This window comes from Carassius gibelio, chromosome B3, assembly GCF_023724105.1.
Source record: "Carassius gibelio isolate Cgi1373 ecotype wild population from Czech Republic chromosome B3, carGib1.2-hapl.c, whole genome shotgun sequence".
NCBI classification, from domain to species: domain Eukaryota; kingdom Metazoa; phylum Chordata; class Actinopteri; order Cypriniformes; family Cyprinidae; genus Carassius; species Carassius gibelio.
In genome coordinates, this window is record NC_068398.1 from 39,525,680 (window position 1) to 39,546,611 (window position 20,932).

Genomic DNA, 20,932 nt, shown 5'->3' on the forward strand with positions numbered 1-20,932 from the left:
ATTGCTGTTATCGCTTATTAATGCATTCGGTATGGTGCTTCATGCCATGCTTAGCTCCTCAATTTGCCGGAGGAGTGCTTGGCCCTGAAATTGCTGCTTGCAGCTATATTTGTTATTACTATTTGTACTTACAATGCACAAACCAGAAGCAATAATATATATGCAGAGAGGGATTTGCCTTTCTATAAAAATATAAATGTTATTTCAATTTTCGTTTTTGTGTTTCAGAGGACAGTGTTAAGACATTTCTTCGTTCCAGACCAATCTGAAAGAAGAATTTATGCAAATGCGTATAAAATGCTTTAAAAAAATTAACAGAGATGTCTTGAGGGTATTTAATAGGTCAGGCCCCACAAAAGATTTTTCTAGTTACTAGTTGTTCATTTGTCATTATTCTACTAATCTACAATTCATAATGAGTCTGAATATATTCTGCGCTCAAGCACATGCATTAAGTTTGCCGCAAAGCACAAGCAGAAGTAGCTTAATAATTGTGAAAAAGGAGACCTTTTAATTATTTATTAATAAACTAATGTTTTCTTGTCGGCTTCAAGATGAAATTCCCAGTGCTGTCTCTCTCCACATGGACGCATCTTTATAGAGAAATGCAACCTTCACAGATTACATTAGGCTTTCGTTTTGAATTGATTCGTTCATAAGACATTTCAAGCTTTCTGTAGATATATTTCTCATGTATGTGAGACACCCCATTTTTCATTTAATTATCAGGAAAAATTTCAAGTGATCGAGAGGGCGCCTCCCTGTCATGCATGTGCATTAATAATTTTCTCACACACACTTGAATATGAATAATTATTCACATTTTGAATATGAATTACAAAGTAAATAATATTTTATATGCAATAATCCAACATTAATAAATAATAATAATAAATAAGTAGACAAATAAGAATAATTGCTGTGCCTCGTACACAGCAAGGAATATGATACAAAGCCTCATTTAAAATCACTTAAGTTGTCAATTAATGAAGATATTTTAAAATTTTGTTCATTTTGCTGATTATAATTAGAGAACTTGAGTTTAAATGTGAGGACATTTATTAATCAGTCCATTCTTTAGAGTTTCAAGGATTTAGTTAAATTGTGCAGGTTTAATTTATTCGTTTCTTGTTTTAATTAGGCCAAAATAATGGGAGCGGTAATACAGTGCCTCACGTTTGACTAAAATAAAGGAAATAATTTATAAAACACACAACAATTTCTTAATCAGTGTACAGACAAATATCTTTTTCCCAAAAAATTAAAATATAGGCAGCTAACTAAAATAGACTACCACTTTTAATGCTCTGATTCCACAATTTATTTAGAATAATATTCATATTTTATAAATAATACTGCACACCTAGTAAATGTGTAAAATCTAAAATATGGTGTAATTCTGTGTACCTTAGAAATAATATAATCACATGCTCATTGGCTTAACATTTATCCTCCTTTAATTCATTCTAAGAAACACAGAGAAATTCATAAGTAATAAAATTTCATCTGTGAATATTACATATTTTTAACAACAGTGTTTTTAGTTAATTTTTCTCGACCACAGCCGAACACATCACTGACGTCTATCCTGCTCCTGCTCCACTCCATGCTCACTGATATCAGAAACACTGCTCCATGTCTGAAGTATTTCAGTATGTTTGAAATAGCAAAGTCAACTTTATTTATATAGCGCTTCAAACAAACTACATTGCATCAAAGCAACTGAACAACATTAATTTGGAAAACAGTGTCTCAATAATGCAAAATGATAGTTAAAAGCAGTTCATCATTGAATTCAGTGATGTCATCTCTGTTCAGTTAAATAGTGTGTGTGCATCTATTTGCAATCAAGTCAATGATATCGCTGTAGATGAAGTGACCCCAACTAAGCAAGCCAGAGGCGACAGCGGCAAGGAACCGAAACTCCATCGATGACAGAATGGAGAAAAAAACCTTGGGAGAAACCAGGCTCAGTTGGGCCAGTTCTCCTCTGACCAGACGAAACCAGTAGTTCAATTCCAGGCTGCAGCAAAGTCAGATTGTGCAGAAGAATCACCTGTTTCCTGTGGTCTTGTCCTGGTGGTCCTCTGAGACAAGGTCTTTACAGGGGATCTGTATCTGGGGCTCTAGTTGTCCTGGTCTCCGCTGTCTTTCAGGGCAGTAGAGGTCCTTTCTAGGTGCTGATCCACCATCATAACATATACTAAAGGCAGGGTAGGTAAAAAAATTTATAAAAAACTTTTTTTCCAAATTTGTTTAAACTTTATTTATATATCAATACATAATTAAAATGTAAGTACTCTGAAAAAGAAAGTATAAAAATCGAGTGTCCGTAGACCTCTCACGACTGTTTTAAAGACAGCTCATTATTTCCATTCACTCCACCCCCTCCCTTCTGGGCTCCTTCCAAAGCCACGCCCCCAAAACACATGAACGCGTGACTCCGACCACAGAGCTGGAAGACGCATTATTTACCTGAGAGGAGCGGAGAGGAAGGAGCACAGTGCGTGTAGTGACATCATGTCAGAATCACATGTAATAAAAATAACTTTATAATTATGAAGATAAACAAACAAGATGTATTTTAGTAATCACTATCAAGTTAGCATATTGATATTGGTAAAGTTTAAAATATATATTTTTTTGATTCGCTAACGAGCTAGTTAACTAAAAGGCAAAGCTAAAAACAGGTTGCATGATACAAGCTTTTCCATTACCATCATTTACACTGTGATGAAGATGAATTTCATGTAAGTTTCATAACATATACGTTGTTCTGCATGTAAGAGTTTCCATGATGAAAGCATTGTTGACTCTGATGAGGACTACACTCCAGAGACAAGTACCGCATCGTCAGCTCGAGGACAGGTCAGGGGTTGAGGGCGAAGCAGAGGAGGTCTTGCAACTAGGGTCCGAGGAAGTAGAGGCCGAAGTGGTCGAAGTGCAGGGCAAGGAGCACTTCTTGGACAAGAGGACCTGCGTCGAGTTTTGGATCTTCAAGCTCAAACAAGGGCATGTGAACAGGTATATATGATCTGGAGTGTAATGTGCACACAAGTCATCTCAGAGAACATGAAGCTATATAAAAATAAAATAAAAAATTGAATCATGTTGACAATTGTTCTGTGTAATCACACCTATATTTACATTTTTTATATAAGTTGTAATTATATATTCAATTGCATTTACATTTACAATTGCAGGCCAGAATTCGAGGACTGGGCCTCCACCAGGCCCTCTTGTGTAAGGGCAACCCCCTTGGTGTGTCTGCCAGCGGTGCAGAGGAATGGCCACATTTGTAGAACAAAAGATGAAAGCATTTCCTTTGTTTGTTTGTTAGTTAGGAGTTTGTCTCTGTTTTGATGTTTTTAAAGGATTTTATAACATTTTATTATCTTTTTGAACACGGCAGTCAGTATTTCATGCATTGTTTGACAAACATATGTGGATTGTGGATGTTCCTGAAATTGGAAGATTATATCCCCTAGGGCTAACAGGCCTGAGCCTGAGCCTTCTGCAGCCTCTTGTAGCTAACCGTCCTGGATGTGAGTCTGCTTCAGCCTCTTGCAGCTAACCAGGCTGGAGTATCTGAGTATTCCAAACTGAGGATTTATGGATAAACTTCGGAGGGCCCTTCGTGCACGGAGACTGGTCTGTGAAGTCCGTGGCCTTCGAAGTTCTTCGGTGGATCTTCAGATCTGTGTCTGGTGAATGTGGAATCGAACAGGAGCTGCTTTTCCTCAGAATATTCCATGGAACTGCTCATGCTCGGGAACTGAAGAAGCACAACCGACAGCAGGTGCGGCGGGAGCGTGTTTGTCCCACCGCTGTCTACTTCTCCCCCAGTCTACTATACAGCTCTGCTTTGCAGTCAACAGATTTCAACTGAAAACTGAGTAAAGCCTGTGCTGACGCTTGGGCCTGTTACATCGCACCGAGCCTGTGCTGCCGCTTGGGCCTGCTGCATCGCACAGAGTCTGTGCTGCTGCTGGAGTCTGCAGCGCTATTTTGGGCCTTGGATAAACTGAGATCTGTACGGTATGGAAACTGCCACTAAGGTCAGCATGTATCCGTCTATTTTTCCCCTTTTCCTCTTTTTGGCTGTACTATGTCCATGTGAGGTAGAAGTCAAACATGGATATCAAAGTTGTCCTTATGTTTTTTCTGCTTCTAAAGTCACTGACTGGGATCACTCTTTTTTTAATGAATTGATTTTTAATAGGAGTCCTGCAAACTATCTTTTACTGGTTACAGAAAATATTCTGACTGTGCACTCTTGTGTCTTGTATGAACCATACAACTGGTTACTGACTTTTTACAGTAGGTCCTCTATCTGGACGAAGCACAAGAAAATCAATTGTATGCCTGTACACAATTCTGTAAAGAAAAAGTGTGTTATTTTATTGCTGCTTTTACTGTCAGGGAATGTTGAATCCAACCCTGGTCCAGAACCTTCATGTTTGAGTACTCCTGATGATTTTAAAGCTAAGTGTGGCTTTGGAATTGCTCATCTAAATGTCAGAAGTCTTCTCCCTAAATTAGATTTGATAAAAATCTGGGTTGACAGATTGAACACTGATATTCTGGTTTTGTCTGAAACATGGCTGACAAAATCAATTACAGATAATGACATTGCTATCAGGGGTTACAATGTTTTTCGCTGTGACCGTCCCAGAAAAGGCGGTGGTGTTGCTCTTTACGTAAGGAACAGATTTTTGGTAACTGTTCTGTCATCGTTGTCTATTAGTAAAAAGCTTGAATGTCTTGCTTTGTAAGTAGAACTTTATGAGGGCCATTCTATCACAGTTGTAGGCTGTTACAGACCTCCTTCAGCAACAAATGATGCTTTGTCCTTATTGACTGAACAGCTAGCAATGTTAAATTTTAATGAGATTCTTCTTGTCTGGGATTTTAATCTGGATTGGCTTACGTCTGTTTCTGATCATTTCAAAGTAATTTGTGATTCTTTTAATCTTACACAGCTGATCAGTGATCCAACACGGCCAAATCTTAAACAGCCAAAAAAATCCTCCATCCTTGATCTAATTTTTACAAATGTTCCATATAAATATACTGCTGTGGGAATATTTGCCAATGATTTAAGTGACCATTGTGTTGTCACCACTGTCAGACAAACAAAACTTATTAAAAGAAGACCTCAAATTGTGTTTAAACGGGATTTTAAACATTTCTGTGAACAAGCTTTTTATCATGACTTGTGGATCTCTGACTGGAAAAAGATTTTTCTTATTAATGATGTAGAACTAGCTTGGAAATTTTTTTATGATGCCTTGTCTGAAATTATCAACAAACACGAACCGTTTCGCAAATTTAGAGTGAAGGGTCGCAACAATCCCTGGTTCTCTTGTGAGCTGTCTGAACTTTTGAAGGAAAGAGATCATGCTTGGGCTAAGGCCAGAAAAACAAAGTCTCAAGTTGACTGGCTGAGTTTTAGACAACTCAGAAATCATTGTACTTCCCTTATTAAAAAGAGCAAATCTAAATATTACTTGTCTAAAACCACAAGTAATCTTAATGATCCCAAAAATTTTTGGAAAGTTATTAAATCATCCTACGGAAACATACAGACCAATGAACTCCCAACATGCATTATGGAAAATTCACTTATTCTCACAGATAAATCTGAAATACTAAATTGTTTTAACAAACATTTTGTTTCATCAGGTTGTCTATATGAGACATTGAATCCAACTACCAACATTTTTGAAAAAAAGGGGATTTCATCGCCCCCTCTATTAGCTTCCTCAATAGGCTCGTTTGTTTTCAGACCGGTGACTGAGGCAGAGGTCTACAGAGCTCTTAAAGAGCTGGAAACAGACAAATCTGCAGGTCCAGACAATCTTGATCCTTTTTTTCTTAAAATGGCAAAAGATTTTATAACTGAACCTTTGACATATCTTTTTAACTTAAGCCTTTTAAACAATGTCATCCCTATGGTCTGGAAGTCTGCTTTTGTACTTCCCTTGTTGAAAGGAGGGGACTCGGCCAATCTTAATAACTATAGGCCGATATCAAAGTTATGTATCCTGGCAAAGGTCTTTGAGAAAATTGTTGCAGAAAAGCTTAGAAAATTTATTGAGGCTCATGAAATTTTATCAAACAATCAATCTGGTTTTCGAAAATTACACAGTACAATAACTGCTGCGTTTAAAGTAGTTAATGAAATCATTGATGCTCTTGATTGTAAAAAGTTCTGTACAGTGTTGTTTATTGACTTGTCAAAGGCCTTTGACACCGTCGATCATGTCACCCTGTTAAATCGGCTTCATAAAATTGGTCTGTCTGACAATGCTATTGGCTGGTTTTCTAACTATTTATCAGGTAGAACTCAGTGTGTACACCTAGTTGGCATGTCTTCCTCCTTTCTTTCAATAAATAAAGGAGTACCCCAGGGTTCTGTTTTGGGGCCATTGCTGTTTTCTATTTATGTGAATGATCTTGGTAAAAAGATGTCAAATGCTTTTTTTCACTTTTATGCTGATGACACAGTTATCTATTGTTCGTCTCCTTCAATTGAACAAGCCTTTGATTTCTTACAGTCTGCGTTTGATGCTGTTCAGTCTCATCTAAATCAGCTGAGACTAGTGTTAAATGCGGACAAATCTAAAGCTATGGTTTTCTCAAACAGAAAACAGCTACCCTCTCAGCTTCCTAAAATAAAAACAGCTGATGGAAAAGAAATCCAAATGGTCTCTTCTTATAAGTATTTAGGCTTTGTTATTGATGAAAATTTGTCCTTTAAACAGCATATTGAGCATCTTGTATGTAAACTGAAGCTAAAGCTCAGTTTTCTTTTCAGAAATAAATCATGTTTCTCTGTTTATACAAGGAAACGTTTGATTTCTGCAACTTTTTTACCTTTATTGGATTACGGAGATCTCCTTTTTATGAATGCATCGGACCATCTTTTAAATAAGCTGGATACTGTTTATCATTGTGCTTTACGTTTTATGACTGGCTGTGGAAATCGTGTTCACCATTGTACACTGTATGCTGCAGCTGAGTTTCCGTCCCTGTATGTTCGCAGGTGGTCTCATTTGTTGACTTTCATTTATAAATGTATTCTTGGGCTCCTTCCATCTTACCTCTGCAAATACATGCGAAAAAACCAACAACAGTATGCTCTGCGTTCTCAGAGGAACATACTGATGGTGGTTCCCAGAGTGAGAACAGAGTTGGGTAAGGCAGCATTTCAGTACACTGCCCCCCGTGCATGGAATGAACTGCAAAAGGACCTAAATCTTTCTGAACTTGTGACATTGGGAGAATTTAAATCTATTCTAAAGAAGCGTGAACTTGGAAAATGTTTCCAAACTTGTTTCTAAACTTGTACACATTGACTAAATATCATTTGTTTTTTTGATGTCATGTATGTTTTTAAATTGTATGTAAATGCTGTTGTCTTGGCCAGGTCACTCTTGAAAAAAAGATTTTTAATCTCAATGAGTTTTTTATCTGGTTAAATAAAGGTTAAATAAAATAAATAAATAAAATTTCTGTGGACAACATCCTGATGATTGTATTTCCATACTGCCACACATGGAAGCCTACATTTGGAGAGGCATGCCCACATGCCTCTCACGAAGATTGCGCCAACCAACGATCCGGATGCGTTCCTGTACTTGTTCGAGAGGACGGCCGAGGCATGTGGGTGGCCATCGGACAGCTGGCCGGTCCGGCTGATCCCGCTGCTGTCAGGAGAGGCCCAGAAGGCGGCCCAACAACTGCCTGTCCCGAACCTCCTGGTGTATGCCTACCTAAAAAGAGCTATTCTCCAAAGGGTCGGCCTCAGCCCCGAGCAGCATAGTCAGCGCTGTGGCATCGTCGCTGGATCTGGCCATCCAACTGGCGGAGGACCAGCTGGCGGTGTGTTCCGGGGTCGGCGAACCCCTTCCAGTTATCTCTCTCTCCCGCACGTCTGCTGCTTTCTCCCACGAGTCCTCAGCTCTCTCAGTCTCTACCGGTTTGCGGGCGGCTTAAATGCCGATTCCCCACACCAATCACTGCAACGAGAAGCAGGTGTTACTTGTTTCTCACTTGAGCCACTTACCACCACTCGTCTCCTCACTCTCTCTTCCATCGCAGACCTCGCTGAACCACGCCTCCGCCGCCACAATTTGAAACTATAATTAAGATATACCTTTGTAGTCATAACTTAAAGTGATTTTTCAACAGTTTTTACTATAATCACAGGCTTTCGGAAATCAACTCTGTATTCTTGACTAGCAGTGTTGGTAGCTTAGTTGGGTGGGGTATATGAGATATGAGACTCTTTGAAGACATCAGTTAACCATACCACATGAGGGATATTTGTGAACAGATTCCATTGAAATTAGAGGACTTGTCTTTGGATACAATTGGCTATTACCAATATTGCTATAAAAGCTTTACAGGGAAATAAATCGTTTACAAGAGTCAAAGGCTTCTACATCTGGTGAATAATTATCATTGAAAAGGGACTCTCTGCGCCATGTCAAATCACGGTCAGTTCAATCGGAAGGAGCTCCAAGGTGTTACTTCTTGTTTCCCAATCAGTGCATTTTCTTTGACAGAGCAAAATCCAAGTTCAAGGGCAAGACTGAAGAGCTTACAAAGTTTCAGAGTTGGAAACACAAGGAACCAGGCTGGAAAGTTATTGAACCTAGGGCACAGGAATTAAAGAAAGAGTCTCTGTATCGCAAGGTGCAGGGCAAGGACCTTTTTGCAATGGAAGCTAAGTATTATCCATCATGCAGAAACAACTTCAACACAGAGTACCAAACCCATGAGCGTGGAAGGGAGCGAGTAGAAAAGGCAGCAGACAACACTGACAGCCTGCAGGCCCAGAAGATAGCAGCACATAACAAGTCATATTGTGTTATAAAGGATTCCATTCTTAGGAATGTGATTGAATGCAAATTGACAAGACGGTTACAGGAAGACAAAGATATCTCTCATGAACTCACATTCTCCAAGGTGCAACAACATGAGTGTATTAAGTTGAACCTCATATACAGCTCTGCATTACTGTAGATGAAGCAGTTGGATGTGCATACAAACTTGGAACAGCTGACCAACTTCAAGAAGCAGCACACACCCTCAATTCTCACATTATATAAAGGCATTCAAAAAGTCAAAGGAGCTACCATGGCCCCCGACAGCACAGGAGCTAGATGCTGTGAAGATGGATGTGCTTCTTCTAGAGCATCTTGTACAATTTCCGAGCTCATTGGTGACTGGTACATTTAATGGCGAAAAGTGCGAGAAGACCCAGAGGCTAGTCTATTCGATTACACAAGAAGTGTGTCGAGCAGCAACTAACAGCAAGTGCAAACTCCCAAAGCACATCCTCCTTTGCGCTACACTTCGAAACCTCTATCGAAGCAAAAAAAAATTGTCTTTCTGTCTTTTCTGTCATTGCTGTCTCACGTTTCATACTGAAGTCATATGTTTCTGAGTGTCCTAGATGTGAAAGGATGGTTGTGAGCTAGAAAGACAGAAAATTGCTTTAGTAAATATCAAAATCAAATGCCTGTATCAAAAAGAGTTCAGCATTGACATTGACCTCGACCTCGAAAGCAGTAAATTAACCTATAACTCAACTATTTGCTTCGATAGAGGTGTCAATGGTAGCTTCTTTTGACTCTTTGGAGGGTGGAGGGTGAGTGCTGCTTCTTGAAGTTGGTCAGCTGTTCCAAGTTTGTATGAAAAAAAATAGGAAAAGGATCTGCCACCCACAGTTGATTTTGATATTCTAGGTATTATCAAATTGCCTGAGTTTTGAGAACGTAGCGGATGTAGAGGATTATAATGTAAAAGGAGCTCATTCAAATACTGAGGTTCTAAACCATTCAGGGCTTTAGAAGTAATAAGCAATATTTTAAAATCTATACGATGTTTGATAGGGAGCCAGTGCAGTGATGACATAAGTGCTTTCACAACACACTTCCTCAGACGATAAGATGCATCCCTGCGCGTTCTTTTCTCATCGACTATAACCGGGCAACCATTTCTAGGGTTTACAAAGAATGGTGTGAAAAAGGAAAACATCCAGTATGTGGCAGTCCTGTGGGCGAAAATGCCTTGTTGATGCTACAGGTCAGAGGAAAATGGACCAACTGATTCAAGCTGATAGAAGAGCAACTTTGACTAAAATATCCACTCATTACAACCGAGGTATGCAGCAAAGCATTTGTGAAGCCACAACATGCACAACCTTGAGGTGGATGAGCTACAACAGCAGAAGACCCCACCACTCATCTCCACTACAAATAGGAAAAAGAGGATACAATTTGCATGAGCTCACCAAAATTGGACAGTTGAAGACTGGAAAAATGTTGCCTGGTCTGATGAGTGTCGATTTCTGTTGAGACATTCAGATGGTAGAGTCAGAATTTGGCGTAAACAGAATGAGAACATGGATCCATCATGCCATGTTGGGGGTGGTGGTGTAATAGTGTGGGGGATGTTTTCTTGGCACACTTTAGGTCCCTTAGTGCTAATTGGGCATCGTTTAAATGCCACAACCTACCTGAGCATTGTTTCTGACCTTGTCCATCCCTTAATGACCACCATGTACCCATCCTCCGATGGCTACTTACAGCAGGATAATGCACCATGTTACAAAGCTCAAATCATTTCAAATTGGTTTCTTGAACATGACAATGAGTTGACTGTACTAAAATGGCCCCCACAGTCACCAGATCTCAACCCAATCTTTGGTATGTGGTGGAACGGGAGCTTTGTGCCCTGGATGTTCATCCCTCAAATATCCATCAACTGCAAGATGCTATCCTATCAATATGGGCCAACATCTCTAAAGAATGCTTTCAGCACCTTGTTGAATCAATGCCACGTATAATTAAGGCAGTTCTGAACGCGGAGGGGGTCAAACACAGTGTTGATATCGTGTTCCTAATAATCCTTTAGGTGAGTGTATTTTCCCTGTAAAGCTTTTATAGCAGTATTGGTGATAGCCAATTGTATCCAAAGACAAGTTCTCAAATTTCAATGGAACCTGTTCACAAATATCCCTCATGTGGTATGGTGAACTGACGTCTTTACAGAGTCTCATATCTCATATACTGTGTAGATATGATTCGCTTGCCCACCTGCATGTGTTGAGTGTTGTAAAATTACCATACTCAGAAAGAGTTGAGACATGTAAAATACGTGTTAGGGAACGAATCCTCTTTGGAGGCACTTCAGCTGTGTTACAATGTTTAATTTTCCCCTTGGTAAGTATGTATGAAGTATTGAGCCTGAAAAAAACTTTAGCTAGTAGATACAAACTAAGCTACCACCACTGCTAGTCAAGAATACTGATTCGATTTCCGAAAGCCTGTGATAATAGTGAAAACTGTTGAAAAATCACTTTTAAATGGTCAAGATGTTATAAAAATGACAAATAACAATTTCTGGGGTCCGAATTGTATTGAAAAATGTGTCCATTTGTCTCTGTGAGTTGTTTACATCAAAAGTTATGCCACTTTAAATCATGTTTAGATTTTTCGGGTTTGGTGCAAAGGGTTAAAAATTAAGCATTTTGGAGATTATTTCAGCTTGGTACCCAATTTAATCTTATAATAGACACTTGAATGATAAAGAAATAATGTGCAGTGGAAAAAAAATCACCCTATTCGCTTGAGAAAACGAAAAAAATAGTTGATTCTCTACACATTCTTTGGCCATTTTTTGCTATTTTTGTCCAGAAATAAGGTCAATATGTTGTCAAATGTAAAAAATAACCATTTCATTAAATTCCTGGGGTCAGAATTGTATGGGAAAATGTGTTCATTTGTCTCTGTATGTTGTTTACTTCTAATGTTATGCCACTTTCTATTTCACTTTTAGATTTTTCGGGTTCCGGTCAGGTGCAGCAAAGGGTTAAAAAAGAACCCTTTGGGACATTATTTCAGCTTGACACCTGGCAGATTATGAAAATATACACTTTTATGGATTTTAAAAAATCAGGTGGCATAAAAATAGCCGGGGGGGTGGGGGGGTTTGGTGCCCGTAGACCCCTATTTCCATCTAGACTATAGTTTCTGTGTTTTACATTCTACAATATAAAAAAAAAAAAATTTGTTTGGTATATTTTTTCTTCGTTAATTTTTAAATAAAAACATTTACTGAAAATGATAAATTAATTCTTTACACTTGCAATAGAAACCACATTTGATTACAAAACTAAATTGATGTATTATTTCTGCAATAACAACAACCAAATGTAGAATGTCACTTTTTTATTTCTGTATTACTAAAGCTAGAAACTATAATCACAAATATAAAAAACATTAGCACAATCAACAATAACACATATAAGACATTGTGTTTCCAGAGGTATCTTGACTGGTAGATGGGTCAGACTTGGGACGTAGCATCACATCAGCTATGGTCCTGTGGAGATTATTCATTGTTTCGGCAGCGATTGACCTATACAAAGAATATAATAATTATCTCTCTGACATGATTACCACATTTCAAAAACAAAGACATTACTGTTAAATATTATAACGTTATATATATAATCTATTATGGGAGAACAGTTTTATTTGATTGTGTGTTTATCTTGGCCATAAATTATCGTTATTATACACCTTTTTTTTACTTAGTTTGCCAAAATCATATTTACTACTACATTTGTCTTGGATGATAAAGTCACCCACGTGATATTTGGATTGTATCATGACTTTTATATAACCACTTTAGATTATAATAACAGTTTATGAGTTTGATATGTTACAGTTAAAATTGTGTAATATGTATTGTTGAAATTTAAATTCACATAGAATTTTTTTTTCAATAAATCCATTATTAGCTGATATCCGTCGAAGGAGGATGGCACGCTGTAGGTCAGAGATGTAGCTGTAGTCCTTCTCCACCTTCATTGAGTATAACCTCCACTTCCTGGACTTTTTGTTTACACCTTGCCATACCTGACAATATAGAGAAGTGTATCAGCTTAGTGAAAACTGTACAATGTAACATTTATTTTATAAAAATAATTCAAAACTTACTGAATTGTGCCATCAGCTTTTCTCCTGGCTGGTCTATGGAGATGATGGTTGTAATCGAGGCCAGCCAGCATGGTACGAGCAGCATAAACTGGTGGGGAAAAGCTGAAGCGCTTGCTGGCATACATCAGTATGTGGTTGTGAAATTACTCCAAATCTGCAGTTGACCTGAGTGCACATTAGATCAAAATACATACAATATATTGTTTTTATAATAATCTTGTTCATGTAATATCGACGTCAATTATAGTAAAATGTCTTTCACATAATTGATTTGACCATTTTCAATATAGAGCTATATAAAGTTGCTTATGTACCTGAAATTCAGATACTTGGGGTCGACCTTCAGCCAGCGTTCATCGAGAATAATTTCAGCCAGCCTCTCATGTGCCACTGAACCACTCTCAGTCAATTCTTTATCTCTGTCGTCCAGCAAGGGGCCATGTTTACACTCACCAAGAGCCCACGTGTGTTCTCCTGTGACATGGTGCAGGACTCCCACCAACATGTCCTGTGGTAAAACATTTACAAACTGATTTCAAATTCTAATTGCATAAACAAGTCACAACAAGATTTTACACAAACAGCATAAAAACTTGTCATTTTTAGATTTAAAAAGTGATGGACTAAAGCATTATATATGTAACTGAATGCCAAAAGTAATAACAAATACACATAATATGTCACAACATTTGTACAATAAATACCCACTATATCAGTTATTTCATTTTTAAACCTATAATAGGTTTATAGGTTTAAAAATGAAATAACTGATATAGTGGGTATTTATTGTACAAATGTTGTGTGATTATATAAGTTAGTTTAGTTTATGAAAAGAGATGCTGCAATTTCTTCTCTTTCTAAATATATCAAAGAAGAAAATACTCACAATAAACTCTTATTATTAGATGACTTCTCCACCATCCCCATATCCATAAATTTATAGAAAAGTGAAATCTCGGAGGACTTCCGGTTATGGCTATGTGCTGACGAGAGGCACGAGTTGGTTCCGTTGTTTTTTTGTTCTAAGTTTTCTTGAATTTTAAAATAAAATTAAAAAAACTTAAATTTCATCTACGATTTGTTTTAAAAGTGAATGTTGTTTGTGATGTCGCCTAAACCAGCAAAGCAGAAGCCGAAAAAAGCATCAGATATTCCGTCGGATTCTGAGGCCCTTGAAGAAGGTTCGCGTGTCACATATGGCGAGGAAAACTCGTCACCTAGTTATGGAGAAAAAAGCTGGCGGCTTTCACACTGACACAAGTGATATTCTCCAAGCAATACATTCAGTGAGAGTAGACATGACTTCTCAGTTTGAAACCATCCTTTCAGCTGTACAAGATGTTAAAAATCAAGTTGCGGAGTGTTTCGGAAGGCTTACGCAGACAAAGGTACGCATTTCACAGACCGAAGATTCGATTACTACACTTCAATCGATGACCAGCGCTCTCGAAAAGAAAGTTGCAACACTTACCTGGAAAATAGATCACCTTGAGAATCGCAGTTGACGATCCAACCTGAGACTCGTAGGTTTACCAGGAAAATCTTAGGGCAGTGACGCGTGTGCATTCTTAGAAAGCTGGTTACCTGAGGTGCTAAACATGGAGCCATTACGAAAACCTTAATGCATTAATATGTCATGCACACAAAGAAAAAGATTCTGAATTTTTACAGAATTTATTTTAATAGGCACAGCAAACATTTCTCATAAAAGTGCCTTTTTCACATGAAGAATAATAACAAATACTGAACTACAACAACTGAGTGGACTCATTTCTTTTTTAAAAAAATTTCCCCAAAACAGAGGTCCTGTGAGAGTCCTGGATACTTTTAAACCAAACCTCCAAAATAAGCCTACTTCTTGATAAAAAAAACAACAGTAAAGAATTAAAACCTTTAAAACTTGTTAGCACACAGCTTAAAAACCTCAAAAGTGAACCAAATGTGTGCAATATTAACATTTTAACAAATGAACATATTAACAAAATGTTTACATTGATAATCATGAACACTTTCTTGCTTTTATCACAATTCCTCCAGTCCTGCTGTATCTGGATTCTCTATAATATACAAAAACAGAAAGATAAGGGACACAGTAACTAAGCAAAAAATATCAATAAAAGACAAATTGAGCAATGGCTTGTTATCTTGACAACTAAAGTCATCATTATAAACAGAACTACTGTTAAGAGTATGTGCGATTAGTTGCGTAAAACGTAAAGCTTAGCTAGTGTTATAAAAAAAAATAGCATAACAGCATTTGCTAATCTGATGAAGGTCACAAAATGCTCACACAGCTATATAGATATCACAGAATATTTTTATATCGTGGTCACACACATACAGTATTGTTCAAAATAATAGCAGTACAATGTGTCTAACCAGAATAATCAAGGTTTTTAGTATATTTTTTATTGCTACGTGGCAAACAAGTTACCAGTAGGTTCAGTAGATTCTCAGAAAACAAATGAGACCCAGCATTCATGATATGCACGCTCTTAAGGCTGTGCAATTGGGCAATTAGTTGAATTAGTTGAAAGGGGTGTGTTCAAAAAAATAGCAGTGTCTACCTTTGACTGTACAAACTCAAAACTATTTTGTACAAACATTTTTTTTTATGGGATTTAGCAATCCTGTGAATCACTAAACTAATATTTAGTTGTATGACCACAGTTTTTTAAAACTGCTTGACATCTGTGTGGCATGGAGTCAACCAACTTGTGGCACCTCTCAGCTGTTATTCCACTCCATGATTCTTTAACAACATTCCACAATTCATTCACATTTCTTGGTTTTGCTTCAGAAACAGCATTTTTGATATCACCCCACAAGTTCTCAATTGGATTAAGGTCTGGAGATTGGGCTGGCCACTCCATAACATTAATTTTGTTGGTTTGGAACCAAGACTTTGCCCATTTACTAATGTGTTTTGGGTCATTGTCTTGTTGAAACAACCATTTCAAGGGCATGTCCTCTTCAGCATAGGGCAACATGACCTCTTCAAGTATTTTAACATATGCAAACTGATCCATGATCCCTGGTATGCGATAAATAGGCCCAACACCAGAGTAGGAGAAACATGCCCATATCATGATGCTTGCACCTCCATGCTTCACTGTCTTCACTGTGTACTGTGGCTTGAATTCAGAGTTTGGGGGTCGTCTCACAAACTGCCTGTGGCCCTTGGACCCAAAAAGAACAATTTTACTCTCATCAGTCCACAAAATGTTCCTCCATTTCTCTTTAGGCCAGTTGATGTGTTCTTTGGCAAATTGTAACCTCTTCTGCACATGCCTTTTTTTTAACAGAGGGACTTTGCGGGGGATTCTTGAAAATAGATTAGCTTCACACAGACGTCTTCTAACTGTCACAGTACTTACAGGTAACTCCAGACTGTCTTTGATCATCCTGGAGGTGATCATTGGCTGAGCCTTTGCCATTCTGGTTATTCTTCTATCCATTTTGATGGTTGTCTTCCGTTTTCTTCCACGTCTCTCTGGTTTTGCTCTCCATTTTAAGGCATTGGAGATCATTTTAGCTGAACAGCCTATCATTTTTTGCACCTCTTTATAGGTTTTCCCCTCTCTAATCAACTTTTTAATCAAAGTACGCTGTTCTTCTGAACAATGTCTTGAACAACCCATTTTCCTCAGCTTTCAAATGCATGTTCAACAAGTGTTGGCTTCATCCTTAAATAGGGGCCACCTGATTCACACCTGTTTCTTCACAAAATTGATGACCTCAGTGATTGAATGCCACACTGCTATTTTTTTGAACACACCCCTTTCATCTAATTGCCCAATTGCACAGCCTTAAGAGCGTGCATATCATGAATGCTGGGTCTCATTTGTTTTCTGAGAATCTACTGAACCTACTGGTAACTTGTTTGCCACGTAGCAATAAAAAAATATACGAAAAACCTTGATTATTCTGGTTAGTCACATTGTACTGCTATTATTTTGAACAATACTGTATATATACATATGTGTGTGTGTGTGTGTGTGTATATATATATATATCTGCTCGGCGATGGAAACCCATAGCATGAAGCTCTCTATGCACTATTTCAGCAAATCCAAAGGCCACACGACGTTTGAAGGTCTGTAGCTATATTGCAGAAAGTTGGCGACTTCTGCGCACTGTGCGCCTCAACATTCTCTGACCCCGGTCTGTGATTTTATGTTCATTTTACGAATGGACTTATTGCACAGGTGGCAACCTAATACGGTAGGGGTGGGAGGCAAAGAAAAAAATATCATATCACGATTTCTTTCAGGCAGGATCACGATTCACGACCTTATCACAATTAATCTGTTTTGCAAGTGATTGTATTGGATTAATAAAGTAGGGTTAACTTTCTCTTTTAAACCAATGTAGCCTAATGATTCATTTAATCAAAGAACTGATTCATTTTGTTCTTATAACATTTGTATCTAAATGTTTTGATTCATTTTCCCATGAAAGAATGTGCTTTGCTTCTGCATATTTAAAAAGACAGGGAGGGACGTGTTGCAAATATTGATAGTCGTTTACAGTAGCTAATAGCGCTGCTGTGCGTCAGGGAGTTGAGGCAGAGCAGCCAGGGGACACGGGGAAATTTAATGTCAATTTTATGATGCCCAACAGTTGCAGTTTGTCCTTTGTAGACAGCGGAGAGCGCAGGCAAGGCAGCTGACTTGCGATGTTGACAGAGCAGTTGTCAACTGAGTGTATGAGCCATAGAACTAAAACCGATAGATTGTGCACTAGCATTTCAATACTAAGTTAACGAAGAAAAAAGTACAGTATTTACTAGGGGTGCTCCGATCACGATCGGCCAATCGTTAATGCGCATCTCGTCAGTAAAGCCCGTTCTCTAATCAGCGGTTAATTCCATCAGGTGCGTGATTTCACATAGAGCAGCTGTTACTACACAGAGCTGTTGTTAACTGAGAAGATGCGCCAAAAAACGCTGAAAATGAAGTGGATTTGCGCAGCTTCTCTATTAACAACGGCTCTGTGTAGTAACAGCTGCTCTATGTGAAATCACGCACCTGATGGAATTAACCGCTGATTAGAAAACCGGCTTTACTGACGAGATGCGCATAACGATCGGCCGATCGTGATCGGAGCACCCCTAGTATTTACAGATGAAACTTACCTGCACTTGAAGCCCTGAACAGGACATTCATTTTGCAACATTTTGATACTTGTTCTTTAAATGCTTTATTTGTCGTTGTCCTTTCCCTCTCTGCTCCACCTGGCTGTTTTCTCTCCATCATCGGATGATGCTTGCTTTTCTATTTAACCGTTTAGCTGAGGCGTAAAGTTGAATTGTAGCCTTGCCAGTCAAGACTAACAGATTCATGATTTTATTTTATAATCGTTTTTTTATGATCGAAAATTATCACTGGTAAAAGGAAGTAGTATATAAAATAATAATTATATAAAAATAAAAAAAACGTTGGCTGGGAGCAGGCCAAATTAACAAATTAACGAATTCTCCCGGTGCTCCCTATGGCCAGTCCGGGCCTGCTGTAACGTTATGAATAAGCACAATGTACAGTACAGAGTCAAATTCCTCCTGTGTTTAACGTTACACATACCTGGCAAATAAAGCTGATTCTGACCTACGTTGGCTGTTAACTAAAACGTTACCTCAATTAACTAGCAAAATTAGCCTGAGGAGCAACGATGTAGCTAGCTAATTTTAGACATTGTGTTTCATTACTGACATTTTAAATAGCTCTTGGTAAGCTGCACACAATTTGTCATACGCTTATATTTGTTAATATCATATTTTCACCACTTTTAACGGGACATGGGAAATGATGTGGCGCTTTGCTCCATGCTGCTGAAATGGCGCGCGGTGGCTGGCTGCGGATACTTCCGTTTTCGACCGCAGCAATAAAAAAAAAAAGAAGCACGCAGATCACTACTGATAAAAGTGGAAAAAAAACAACAACACATCAACAAATGAGCACGATAACTTTGACTGAACTGGACAAAATGAGCACATGTATTGGTTGAACTGGGTGTTTTTAATTGCAATCATTGAGTTATTTTCAAAATAAGAAACTCCCTTTAGCACAGTTTCCTAAGTGTTAAATATATATTTGGATCCATTATGAATTCTAGCTGATCATTACAGCAATAATCACCATTAATGATGTCAAGTGCATTTTAATTTACCCTACCTGTCAATAAATGAATATATATATATATTTTTATGCCCAAAGACTTTTATATATTTATATATATATATATATATATATATATATATATATATATATAAATGAAAATCCTTTCACCTTTTCACCTAAAAATTGGTGCAAAGAAAACATTGATTTGATGTATCTGTTTTAGTCCAAAAGTGCATGGTGCACATGCCCAAGTCTGTGAAAAACTCATGAGTGAATGTTTATGATTGTAAAACATCCCACTATATGATCATCATATTTTGGTCAGAGGAATGATTCGGCAAAAGTACAATGCAGCCAGTTCACATCATGCATAGGCCCACTCCCCTAACATAGCCTAAATACAGAATGACAATACCAGTACACAGAGGGCATTTAAAACAGAGACAGCCAGAGAGCCAGACAGCCTGAATGGAGTAAAACAAGCTTGCACTACCCTGACATGTTAGAAGTCTTTGACTTCAGTCATTAATGGCCATCTTGCGATCTTCATCCCACTTTCACGGAGTCCATGGGCCCATGAGCCCCAAAGTCTATTACAGATGCTGGCATGGGGCTCTTTTTCCAGTACCTACTTTGCTGGTGTCTGTAGTGTCTTATCAACTATGGCTTCTGATGTCAGTTACATGGCATGCAGACAGGAATGAAATTAGCACCTCACACCTATCAAATACTGGGTAAATTTAAAACTTCCAAGTCCCCTGCCACCAATGCAGAAATATACAATTAAGAAATATTATTTTTCATAAGCAAAGATAAACTTTGCTGGCCACATCAGCTTAAGATTCAACAAGTGCAGATACAAGAGTGATAGATAAAAAATATATACATTAAATAAAAATAAAAAACAGCTATGTAGGCTACCTTTCATGCAGATATGCTGTAAATAAAAATTGAACATAATAATTACTGTGTGTTATACTACAGACACAGATCTAAAATATTGCCTTGAAAGATGGATGAATACAGCAGGAGGTATTGTTGCACAGTGTAACTAAATATACAGTTATTGCACAGCTTAAGTCTAATATAAAATTCTTAAATCAACAATAGTCAGTGATTGTATATGCATCATATATCCAGTGTTTCTACTGTCAGGCACTGACTCAATGTTTACAATTCTGAAGTGTTCTGTAAAAATTTCATAAGTAGCAGAGAAAAAATTGAGTGGCAACATTTTCAGCCCCCACCCGTGGACTGTTTGAGCTGCTGCTGTCTGGCAAGTGGTGCTGCAGCCTCAAATCTCTGATCATCATGCTTTGGGACAGTTTTTCCGCAAGACAACCAGGCTCAAGAATGCTGGACACTAACTTCCTAATGCCTGTCTGCCTGTTGGTGTGAAAGGACTCTTGAATCTTGTGTGCTGATATGTCCTCTTTTGGCTTGGCTTTTAAGGACATGTTCCTTTTTGTCTGTTTGAAATGCTGCCCTGACAGTGTTTTTCTGTTATCGTATATATTGACTATAGACTATATTGACACATGTCCACTTTAAAAACGTTGAAGCATTAAGACACAAAATCAATCTATATTCAACAAAATTCAAGGCCCTCACTGCAGTGAAATCAATAGGCCTCGGTTGATGGGAACAAACAGCCACACTATGAATAAAGCTTTAAAATGGGGTGCTATATATTTTTAATTTACAATAGGAGAGCAATGTGTGGAAGACTAGGAATTTATTCTGGGGCTCAACATTTCAACCAAGGCTCTTGTAGCATAAACTTGAGCTTTGGTA

At 38.0% G+C, this 20,932-nt stretch overlaps 1 long non-coding RNA gene and 1 pseudogene across 1 annotated transcript; one reads left to right on the forward strand and one right to left on the reverse strand.

Moving 5' to 3' along the window:
* The window catches only part of LOC127953367 (zinc finger protein 271-like), a 187,927-nt pseudogene that overhangs the window by 16,644 nt on the left and 150,351 nt on the right, over window positions 1-20,932 (forward strand).
* LOC127953517 (uncharacterized) lies at window positions 12,231-13,674 on the reverse strand. The gene is made up of 4 exons (XR_008153283.1): window positions 13,334-13,674; window positions 13,020-13,184; window positions 12,788-12,938; window positions 12,231-12,435 (listed from the first exon to the last, which is right to left on the reverse strand). It is a non-coding gene; the product is annotated as an uncharacterized LOC127953517 (long non-coding RNA).